Source organism: Pinus tabuliformis, chromosome 2_2 (genome assembly GCF_031772625.1).
Source record: "Pinus tabuliformis cultivar Carrire ecotype Pingquan chromosome 2_2, CPIR1, whole genome shotgun sequence".
NCBI classification, from domain to species: domain Eukaryota; kingdom Viridiplantae; phylum Streptophyta; class Pinopsida; order Pinales; family Pinaceae; genus Pinus; species Pinus tabuliformis.
The window spans coordinates 438643449-438656190 of record NC_142300.1 but is presented as its reverse complement, the minus strand read 5'-3'; the positions used below and the strand labels follow the sequence as shown (position 1 = coordinate 438656190).

The 12742-nt window shown below is 36.7% G+C and overlaps 1 pseudogene across 1 annotated transcript; it reads right to left on the bottom strand.

Moving 5' to 3' along the window:
• Positions 1–10266: 10266 nt before the first annotated feature.
• On the bottom strand, positions 10267–12520 carry LOC149193144 (uncharacterized; annotated as a pseudogene). The gene is made up of 2 exons (XR_016254411.1): positions 11680–12520; positions 10267–11591 (listed from the first exon to the last, which is right to left on the bottom strand). The product of XR_016254411.1 is annotated as an uncharacterized LOC149193144 (transcript).
• Positions 12521–12742: the final 222 nt, after the last annotated feature.

Genomic DNA, 12742 nt, shown 5'->3' with positions numbered 1-12742 from the left:
ATTAACTTGTCACCTTTGTATCTTATCTAAGCTTATGACAAGCTATGCAATTAGAACACAGTAGTTACACATGACTCTTTCTAACCATGCTTGTTTACCTAATCACTTGCTTGTCTCATTGTCTCATTCTCATTACACTCGGCATAAGTAATAGCACAGATATTTTACAAGTAACATCATCTAAAGGTTGAACTATCAGTGCTAACCTAAGAAATACATGTATAGATATGATAAAGTACCTGTATCACAGGTTGGTTATCTCCCTAATAGACTGGATTCAGCTTTAATATACATATAACATATGTAATTATACAGAGCTTTGTTCTAGCTCACTCATAGATAAGGGTGAACTGAAACCATGCTTTGTTCTAGCTTTGTTCTAGCTCACTCTAGCTCAACGAGGTGAAAAGATATGAAGGCCAATAAGACGGTCATCTGCTATGTTACTTATAATTGTGTTTTCTCATTATCTAAAATCTTACAGTCATCTAATCCAATAAAGAGAAATGGTCATCCGCTCGGGCTTCCATTCTAAGAAACCATTCCTCAGTTCTATGGTCCATTCACCAGTAGTAGAAATTCACTTATTTGCACTCTTTCGACTCAATATCAAAATTTTTGCTTTCTCAATAGCTTCATGCTTATGAAAATACATGTCTTTCGATTTTATGTTTCAATGTGATGTCTCAATGATGATTGTCAAGGTCTGAAAATATGTGAAAAATTACTAAGTTTATCAGAGTCATTAAAGTTACAATTCGTTTTTGTTCTATGTTTTAACTCATTCTGCATAGAACCCAAGCCATAATAATCGCTCAATTCCTGTAAGCTAAGGTTCAAGGTTCAATTCCTCTTAGGTAAACAAGCTATGACTACAGTACTAGCACGACATACGTAACATTTGGACATACGTAACATTTGTGATATGTAAGTTGTAATCCCTATGAAGTTGATGATCGAATAATCCCTGTAAGCTAACCTTCAATTCCTGTAAGGTAAGCAACCTGTGACGTCGATTAGATGGATACGACTGTATTCAATAGGTTAACTGTATAAGCTAGAACACATACATAAACTCTGTATAAAAAAGGTTAATTGTAACTGTATAGGTTAACTGTCACCACCCTATGGACAGCACTGTAATGTAAGAAATCTAATAAATGAATGGACAGAACTGTAATGTAAGAAATCTGATAAATGAAAACAATGAAAACAGAACTGTAATGTAAGAAAAATCTGATAAATGATAACTAACTTGAATATATTGGCCACTGTTTTGTGATGTTGTCTTCAAGTTTGCTGAATAGTTTGTGCAACTTCAACAGTGGGTTGACTTCTTTTATAGTTTTGGGGACTTGATTTTAATTGGTGGACATGGATGCACATGGATTGCAATGGCTTCATTTTGAATGTGTGGTATGGATTTAATTTGCTGTGATCTAATGGTTGGGAATTGTTTATTTGTTGATCCATGTGCTTTGATCTGTTTTAATGAGAAATAGAATGAGTTGGGTGTCATTTATTGCAGTGATTGGGTCTGGGTGTCATTTATTGAACAAAGTGGATTTAATTGTTATTGGCTTGGGTGTCATTTATTGAACAAATTGGATTTAATTGTTATTGGGTTGGGTGTCATTTATTGAACATAGGGTGCTTAGTTGTTGAACAACACAGCAGTTATGGCTGACATACATTCCTTTTGTTATGTGCAGGTAGGCATATTTATTTGGGATGCAAAGTTGCAGTTCTGATGAGTGGGGGTTGAAGTGACTGATGTTTTGTACTTCTGGAATAGACCAGTTTGGAAGCCTTTATGGCTCTAGCTGTTTTCTACTTGGGTCAATATGTTTTGCAATATTAAGTAGTAAAATACTATTTATGGACAGTTGTGAGCCCAGTCAATGTATGGGTGATTTTTGGACATAATTTAAAACTTATTTATACATAATGTTATTTATTTCTGTTTAAATTTTGGTTTCAAAAGTCTTAATCACTGGTGGTTTGGTGGGACCAGTATTATATCAACTACTGGTCCCTACACAATATTAGGAATCTCTCCCCTACCCTATGACATAGTAAAAAGAGAATTTACAAGTCTCAGAATGAGTATTGAGTTTTCCATCATATCACTGTGTTAAAAAGAATGACAATATGCGCACACTTTATCTTAGCAGCCGTGTGAAAGTGCGCACATTTGCGCGTTGTGTTAGTCAACTCGAATAACATCCTAACAAAATAATATCACAAGAATATAAAATTATGGGTGTCGAGCAATGGCAATGGACACGCAATAATAGTTTGCCACCACTTGTGCTACTGTTTATTATATCTATATACGCTACTACTTTCTCACCAATCCACTTGTGCAACTGCTTATTATACGTATACACTACTAGTGTCTCAGCAAATACGGCTGACCGCACCCCAAAACTATCTCAGCTCGTACTGCGGTCGATTTTTCTATCGTCTCCGTTTGACAGCTGATCAATTTCGCAGTGAGTTCTTTGGCATCACGGGAATGTTAATCCGCCTCTTAACTATCTATCTGACAAGGAGATATACCTTACGGTCTGAAAGACGTAAAAGCGTTTCTCCACCTGATAACCCTGCGGATGGAGCCGACATATCTCCTATCGATGCGAATGAAGCTGTGTGCAACATGATTTTGGCGGAGATTATCTCAAGAGTTTAACGGGTCTTCCAACAATTTTCAGTTTCCAAGCCCTGGAGACGGCCACCCGCGGCTTCAGCAAGATTGGAAGGGGAGGGTTCGGCAAGGTATACCAAGGAGTTTTGAGGGTTCGGCAAGGTATACCAAGGAGTACCATCCGTCAAAATTCCTTGGTATACCTTGCCGAACCCTCCCCTTCCAATCTCTTTGCTGAAGCCGCGGGTGGCCGTCTCCAGGGCTTGGAAACTGAAAATTGTTGGAAGACCCGTTAAACTCTTGAGATAATCTCCGCCAAAATCATGTTGCACAGCTTCATTCGCATCGATAGGAGATATGTCGGCTCCATCCGCAGGGTCATCAGGTGGAGAAAGGCTTTTACGTCTTTCAGACCGTAAGGTATATCTCCTTGTCAGATAGATAGTTAAGAGGCGGATTAACATTCCCGTGATGCCAAAGAACTCACTGCGAAATTGATCAGCTGTCAAACGGAGACGATAGAAAAATCGACCGCAGTACGAGCTGAGATAGTTTTGGGGTGCGGTCAGCCGTATTTGCTGAGACACTAGTAGTGTATACGTATAATAAGCAGTTGCACAAGTGGATTGGTGAGAAAGTAGTAGCGTATATAGATATAATAAACAGTAGCACAAGTGGTGGCAAACTATTATTGCGTGTCCATTGCCATTGCTCGACACCCATAATTTTATATTCTTATGATATTATTTTGTCAGGATGTTATTCGGGTTGACTAACACAACGCGCAAATGTGCCCACTTTCACACGGCTGCTAAGATAAAGTGTGCGCATATTGTCATTGGTGTGTGCAAAGAGGGTCTGTTTACCCCGAGTCGAAAATGAAATCGGTGTCCATGGGAAAGAAACCCGCTGAAGAAGTAATCCTGGCGTCGAATCCTACGAAAAAGAAACCGCGGAAGCAGCCCGGCTTCGAACCTTGCGAAAAAGAGACCACGGAAGCAGCAGTAAGAATCCTGCCCATTCTAAGCAGCAGTAAGAATCCTGCCCATTCTTGCTACTGCTTAGAGCAGGGATTCTCACTGCTGCTTCCGCAGTTTCTTATTCATTGGCCCAAGATGCAAGTAAACCCCAGTTGTATACTGAGGATGTAGGGGAGGTATGAATCCATTAAGAACAAGATGGATCAAGGGAATATCGAAGAAGATGTAGGTGTATGGCAGGAACTTTATATACTACAATGATATATAGCATGCATTTTTTATTTTACATTTGGTACTATAATGATGTATAGCATGCACTTTACTTGAGAGCAAAAATGGGTATGGTTGAACTTTAAAGCTCGAAAGACAAGCACAAATTAAGAAATAATTTGTAATATATTACATTTGTGATTAGTTTAGGGTAGTTGTATATTTTTGGAATTGCAAAGGGTGGGTTTTGAGTTTAGGAATTGAAATTTGGAGTGAAAATGATTTAGGGCATCATATTTGTATCATGATAGTTTTGTAATTATAGAGTATTTTTTGGTATATGATAAAAATTTAAGATGTATGTGAGGATAATTGTAGTTTATTGTTTGTTTCCTTTTCCAAGTTTTTGTATGTTGTAGACTTTATTTTGGTAATGTTGAGTCGAAGACAATTTGCTTCAAGAAATATATTTTGGATTTATAATCTAGATTATAGCGTGAGAAATCTTGTTATGTGGTGTGGTTGAAATTTAAAGGTCTGAATACAAGAGTAGATAGAAAACACAAGCATACACTAAGAAATGATAGAGAACAAATAAGCTATATTGATCTACGAAACATTACATTTGTGATTGGTCCAGGGTAGGTATATATTAAGAAGATGGACATTACATTTGTCACTGGGCTAGGGGAGGTTTATATTAAGAAGACATGTATACTCAACCTCTCCCATCAGAGCTTGATACATGATAGAAATGAACTGATTGTGGTGATTTAACTACCCAAAATCCCTTTACCTTACTAAGTCACATGATACTAACTATTTATTGTCACTAATATAATACATATAGATTTATTGGGTCTTGATATTTGTTTCACCTTCCTCATTCTTTTAGTAGGTGGTTTTATAAGTTGAACCACTCTTGCAATTTGGATTGATTTCTCTGAGCTAGTTCATTGGGATCTCTTGCCTTCTGAAAATTACAAGGTCAATTATTCATGTAGTCACACAGTCGTCACTCTACTATCAAGTTCATTTCTAGCAAGGTGATTCCTTGGTTGAGTTGGTTGTGCGGTCCTTGGTCTCCTATATAAGTCATTTTCACTCAGAATTTATCCAAGATGTTAACACCATCCTTTTATCAAGGTTTTGGGGCTTAATGCCAAGACTTTTAATACTTTAATGTGGTATTATATAAGAGAACTTTAATAAAAGAGTTACAAGAACTTTGCAAGATTACTTCATCACTGAATAAAAATCTATCATGTTGTCATGGATTCATTTCAGACAAATCTATTTGGTCTACCACAAGCCAATTTGGATAAACAGTTGACCTCTTTATTGTTCTCCCTCATTGTTTATAGGCAAGAGAAATGCTAAAAAGATGGTATAATTTTTTTAGTCCCTGTGACCACTACATGAAGTTCCATGTCCTATGATCCATGGACATGTCCAACCATGAAATAACTAATTTTGAATCACTATAAAATATAGATCCTAAACACCCATCTCCACAAAGGCTAGGAGCATGAAAAGGTAAACTACCCTTAGTTCAGTTGCAATTGATCTCTCACCTAGATCACATTCAAAAGGAAAGTAGTATGCATCTTATATGTATAAAATACCACCTACACAAATACTCCTAACATCATTAAGGGACACTCCAGTGCAAAATGATTTTTATGTTTCTTTTTCTTGACTGCTTGCTTAAACTTCCATAATAGGTGTGAATACATTCCACTGCTTGCATAAAATTCCATAATAGGTGTGAATACATTGTCCTGAAAAAGATAAGCATATCTTACCCCACCTATATGGGCTAGATAACAAACAATGGCAAGAATGGTGTTCCTTCCTCAACTCTTCAACATTTAACCAAGATTGTGTTTCAACTGTGGCGAGATGGATTATTTTTTGACAAGATGTTCAATGAAGAAGAAGGGATATGATGAGAAGAAGAAAGGGAAGTAGGTCGTAGGTGTCGCCACTTCTGTCGAGACAGATGGTTTCTCCACGAGGTTGGAGGAGGAGAACTTTGTTTTGATCTCTCATTTCTCACGAAGTATCATCGACAAGGTTGCATGGTACGTGGATAGTGGAGCGTCGAAACATATGACAGAGTCACAAGAGGTGTTCAAGACTCTAGCTGAGTGGGACTCAAAGTTGCACATGGTGTTGGTCAACATGAGTTAAAAAGAGATAAGAAGATCAAGGGTCATGCCATTCAAGATGGGTTCAAGACAAGTGATGCAATTTTAGGATGTATTATTTGTACCAAGACTCAAATATAGTGTGATATCTATCTCAATGATCGAGTAGGGGTTTGAGGTCTTGTTCCAAGATGGGAAGGCTAGACTCAAGCCCAAAGGCTCTAGCTCTGCAAGTGGCATGATTGGAGTCAGAGACCCTGGTCTATATAGACTAACCGACAAGCCCATAGATCATGGGAAGAAGAAGGAGAACTAGGTACATGTTCCTGAGAAGCAAGTTGTAGAGGAGCAGGTACAGGTACAAGAGAAGATCTAGGTTCGAGAGGCTTAGACGGAGTCAAGTTCTAGAGAGAGTTTCCAGGTTCAGAGGAAGACTTTACAAAGCAAGAAGAGTGTGTGGTCAGTGGAGAGAAAGGGTGCTTCTACCACTGCCAAGAAGGAATCATGGAGAGAGTGGAAAACATTTCAGGAGAAGAAGAAGCAGCGAGCTTCCAGTGACAGTGACACTTCCGAGAGAGGTAGAGTCCACGCTACAAGGATTACTACAATTTCGGGCGCTATAAATTGGGGGAGTGTTACGAGCAGTAACAATGATGATGATGAGCTACTTCCTAGTCTTGGAAGTACCTCCCTTGGTAAGAGGGAGTACTAAGATATTTAGCTTGGGAGGTACTCCAAGCCCTAGGGTTCAAGGTTTGGAGGTTGGAGTGCCAAAAATGGCATAGTGGGCTTGGAACCCAAACATGTGGGATTTTCACCCACGTTGGTGGGTGCGGAACCACGAGGCATTTCTATGATTTGACACATGGAAGTGTAGAGGACTCTTAGAGGAGAAAGGGGCAGCAAAAATCATCAAAATCCGAGCTCTAGAAGTCGAGATATGAATTTTTCTATGTGGTTGTAGGTTAATTTGGCATACAAGTCAGGTTGGATTGAGTATTAAGTGTGCCAATTTAGAGGGTGATGGAGCCACATGAGTTAGATATAAATTGAGGAGAGTGTGAGGTCATTTCCTCACATCCAAGTGCATCCTAACATGTATAATACATCTCTAAGGAAGCCGAGTTAGAGAAGAAAGCTAGAAAGAGTGATTGGTATTGTTTTGTATGTGGTTATTTGTCTCTTGAAGGGTCGAGGAGCTACAAGTGGTTGTCACATTTGTTGAGGGTAGTTTGGGTGGGGTTTTGGGCATGTTGTGGTGGTATATCTCTCCAAAAAGCAGGGCACAACTCTTGTTGTATGTTACAGGTGGGTCACAACCCTAAAGATCCTTGGACAGGAGGCCAAATAGTTGAGGAGCAACTCAAGTAGGATGCAGACCTGAGTTTTTATTTTAAGAATTTCACGTTTTACACCCAAGCATGATCACACCTAGCAATCTGAATATAGCTCATGCTTGTTGGCTAGAAACAAGCCTTGGACAACAACGAATTGGAGCAACATTGTTTGGAGGGAGGCCGCAGGCCCTTTCTGATTCAGGCCCTTTCTGATTCGATGAACATATCACAGATGCTTTATTCGCTAACAATATCCGCCATGAAACATGATCGGTCCCAGTCACCAACCCTCTAGTAAATGATCTAGGATCTCGCCTGCAACTTTCTCCATAGCGCTTGAATAATCTCCCAATGCACAGCTGGATACCAGAGTTCAAAACCGGTGAGGATTGAACCACTATCAATATTACAATTAAGCATAAATTACCATGGATTTGCAGCTCATAACCAGGACAGTGTGTCCAGATAGTCACCAAAATGCTCTGGTTTTTGTTAACCAGAACATATTGGAGAATGGATCTGTGCTATCCTCAATTGAGATTCAAAACTTACTGGTGTCTCTAAGCCAGCATGCTCTCTGTGTTTAGATACTTACACTGTATGAACTAACCTGCATCAGTGTGTGACTTTTAAAGCCAGGCTCAGAATTTGGCCATGAGCCTTTCCTATCATCTAATCAATTTAGTTTGTTTTACATTTGTGTGTGACTTGTAAAGACATGCCTAGAATTTGGCGACTAAATATTTAAAAACATAAATATATATTACAAACTCAATTTGAAAGGATGATATGTACTTTTAAGCTTTACAATTTGCAAAGACATATTAATCCCAGATTTAGATTAATCTGGGTCAATAACTATATTTAATATATCAAATATAAATTCAAAATTTAATTCACAGTTAATATCTGCAAAGACGACTTTATAAAAGCCACAAGAGAGAATTGTGAAAATTTTGAGATATAGTTGTCTTTAGTTATTAACTTAGTTCTGTAGACCTTGGATTGGATTAAAAGTTGTAACATATTTTGTACCGAAGGTTTTAAAAAATGAATATTAATCCTAAATAAAAAGCTAGCCCTCATTATTTACTACTACATTTCATGTTTCTGGATTAAAAATTTGAACAGATTTTACACCCAAAAAAAATAGTAAATATATATATATATATTCTCAGTACAATATATCACTAAATACAAAGATCATGGTAACACTAAGATTTCAAACCAACTCTGGCGTAATGTACTTAAAAGAAAAGCTTTTAGAAATAAAAATATAAGATATCACTAAATTATATATATATATATATATATATAACTAAATACAAAGATCATGGTAACACTAAGATTTCAAACCAACTCTGCCGTAATGTACTTAAAAGAAAAGCTTTTAGATATAAAAATATAAGATATCACTAAATACAAATACTTTTGAAAATACAATAAAACTTCAGCAATGCTCTAGGATAATGTAAAAATATACAATTTAATTTTTCAGAAAAACTCCGTCCTAATATTTTTAAAGTCAGGTTTCTAGTAATGAGATGAAAACATGAGATATCATTAAATACAAATATTTTTTAAAATACAATAAAACTTCAGAAATGCTCTGGCATAATGTGAAAAGGAATTTAATATGCAATTTAAGATTTCAGGCAAACTCCACTAAACTATTTAGAAGCAGAAATGCTCTGGCATAATGTGAAAAGGAATTTAATATGCAATTTAAGATTTCAGGCAAACTCCACTTTTCTGCTTCTGGCATAATGTGAAAAGGAATTTAATATGCAATTTAAGATTTCAGGCAAACTCCACTAAAGTATTTAGAATATTTTTTAAAATACAATAAAACTTCAAAAATGCTCTGGCATAATGTGAAAAGGAATTTAATATGCAATTTAAGATTTCAGGCAAATTCCACTAAAGTATTTAGAAGCAGAAATGCTCTGGCATAATGTGAAAAGGAATTTAATATGCAATTTAAGATTTCAGGCACACTCCACTAAAGTATTTAGAAGCTAGGTTTGTAGAAATGAGAACCTCAGATATTATTAAATAAAAATATCTTTGAAAATACAATAAAACTTCAAAAATGCTCTGGCATAATGTGAAAAGAAATTTAATATACAATTTAAAATTTCAAACAAATTCTGTTTTAATGTATTTAAAAAACAGGCTTCTAGAAATGAGAACATGAGATATCCTTAAATACAAATACTTTTGAAAATACAATAAAACTTCATAAATGCTCTGGCATAATGTTCTGAAGCATTAGGTTTTTTCCATTGAGTTACACTATGAGATAGTAAAAAGAGAATTTACAAGTGTCAGAATGAGTATTGAGTTTCCATCTTATCACTGTGTTAATATTTAATGTAAACACGGCACTCATCGTCATTCAATGTCAAGGAAGAAATAAGAAGTCACGGGATGCTCTCAATCTCCAGGTCTATATCAAATCAGAATAGATATTGGTGTTTTATATATAAAAGTGTATTTGACTTTTTCTATGTAATGGAAATTTTATTTAAACTATATTAGGCTAGATTTATTTTAAATTTAGATTTATTAAAAAATCAAATTTATATTTATTAAAAATCAAATTTATATTTATTAAAAAAATCAAATTTATATTCACTCTAAAAGAGACTTATATATTTATTAAAAAAATCAAATTTATATTCATTCTAAAAGAGACTTATATTTCAAGATTGGTAAATCTAAATTTAAAATAGATCTAAATTGGTTTAATTCTTTCTTTAAATAAACTACATTTCACATAAATATCATAATTCTCCCTTTAAATAAACTACATTTCACATAAATATCATAGATTCTCAATACTTAAACCAATATCATATGAGATTTTTTTTATTATTATTTTATAAAATTATTTTTATTTAATTTTTTTTTACTGAATTAAAATGTTTAACTTACATTAAATTTTAAATATAGTTTTTAGATATAGAGTAAAATAAAGATATCCCCAACATTAGCAAAATGTTCAAATAACCTCTTTATTCAAGTTCAAGTCTCCATTACAAACTATAAAGTTCAAGTCTCCTGTACAATTATCCTCTAACGACCTTTGTGCTGATTATCTTAACCACTTTGAATCTTCCTTGATTTTGATGGGCAATCGATTCTTACTAATAGCAGAAATTTTAAAATAAAATAATAAGAACAAAAAATTTAAATTAAAAACAAAAACAAAAAAACGAAGCACAGCATTAAAAACCAAACTAAACATACCTGACGTTGCCACATACCTGGGGCCAGATATTTCTGACAAAGTCTTCATCTGGTTCGCCTATTTTTCTCTACCTTGACATCACTCCCTTTTTCTCTATTTCTCTACAGCCCTCCCTTTTTCTCTATTTCTCTAAAGCCGGCTCGAACAATCCACCGCATTCCTTGTCGGTCCTCTCCGCCACATCGCAAGAAGCGCCATGTCTTATCACCTGAGGGCACCCGAACTTCCCAGCAGAGTCGACGACCCTGCGCACCAAATCATCCCTCGCCCGAATATAAATCAGTGATAGGAAGATCGCACTCCCTCACACTGCCTTCACAGGGGATTCGGGCAAAACCAGACTCGAAATGCCGAGTGAGTTCTCAAGAAAATCCAAGAGATTGTCGTTATTAACTGCAGTGACTGAGGAGGAGTTGTTGCCTCCCTGACTTGGCGACGGAGGGGCCGCCCGAGAGCCACACAGTATTTCCCTGCTGCTGGACATTCATAGAAGACATATCTACACAGACGGATAACAATCTCAAGAGAACTTTGTTACTTAAATAACGACAGTTCAAAGCCCAAGAAGGCCGTAGCCGCAAAAAGAACCAAAGACGATGACTATGTTGAAGAGCAGCAGAGGCCGAAGAAGAAGTCCGTGTCCAACGGAAATAAACCCGCTGAAGAAGTGGTCGTGAAACATGATGACTTTGCTGAAGGCCAGCCCGAGCAGAAGAAGAAATCAGCGTCCAAGGAAAAGAAACCCGCTGAAGAAGTCGGGAAAGATGATGAAATTGATGGAGAGCAGCCTGCGCCAAAGAAGAAGAAACCATTCTCCAAGAGAAAAAAACCGCTGAAATCGGCGTCCAAGGGAAAGAAACCCGCTGAAGAAGTCGGGAAAGATGATGAAATTGATGCAGAGCAGCCCGCGCCAAAGAAGAAGAAACCATTCTCCAAGGGAAAAAAAAGCCGCTGTAGAAGAAGTCGTGCAAGATAATGAGGCTGCTGAAGAGCAGACCCAGCCGAAGAAGAAATCTATGTACAAGGGAAACAAAACCCACTGAAAAAAAATTCCCACCTTCAAACCCTACAAAAAAAACCGCGGAAGCAGCAGCGAGAATACCTTACCCCCGTCCCCATGGTGACTCCTGCGAAGGACTCGCATAAGAAATCCTTGAGAAAGATGGCGCGCGTGTGGACGGACATGAGTCATCATGCATGGCTACTCTGGTTTTATATTGATGTTCCAGACCCTCATTCGCACAAACCAGGGTACCCTACCCTAACGAGGGTTTGCAGTATCAATATAGCTACCCTGCTGTGTGCAAAGAGGGTCTGGTGTGATGATGACTTTACCCCGACTCGAAAATGAAATCGGCGTCCAAGGGAAAGAAACTCGCTGAAGAAGTAATCCTGGCTTCGAACCCTACGAAAAAGAAACCGCGGAAGCAGCCCGGCTTCGAACCTTACGAAAAAGAAACCACGGAAGCGGCAGTCAGAATCCTGCCCATTTTTGCTGCTGCTTAGAGCAGGGATTCTCACTGCTGCTTCCGCAGTTTCTTATTCATTGGCCCAAGATGCAAGTAAACCCCAGTTGCATGAAAAACTGAAGATGTAGGGGAGGTATGAATCCATTAAGAAGAAGATGGATCAAAGGAATATCGAAGAAGATGTAGATGTATAGCAGGAGCAGGAACTTTATATACTACAATGATGTATAGCATGCATTTTTATTTTACATTTGGTACTATAATGATGTATAGCATGCACTTTTTTTATTTTACATTTGAGAGCAAAAATGGGTATGGTTGAAATTTAAAGCTCGAAAGACAAGCACATATTAAGAAATAATTTGTAATATATTACCTTTGTGATTGGTTTAGGGTAGTTGTATATTTTTCGAATTGTAAATGGTGGGATTTGAGTTTAGGAATTGAAATTTGGAGTGGAAATGATTTATGGCATCATATTTGTATCATGATAGTTTGTAATTATATAGTATTTTTTGGTATATGATAAAAATTCAAGATGTATGTGAGGACAATTGTAGTTCATTTTGTTTGTTTCTCTTTTGTAGTTCATTGTTTGTTTCTCTTTTCAAGTTTTTGTATGTTGTAGATTTTATTTTGGTGATGTTGAGTCGAAGACAATTTGCTTCAAGAAATATATTTTGGATTTATAATCTA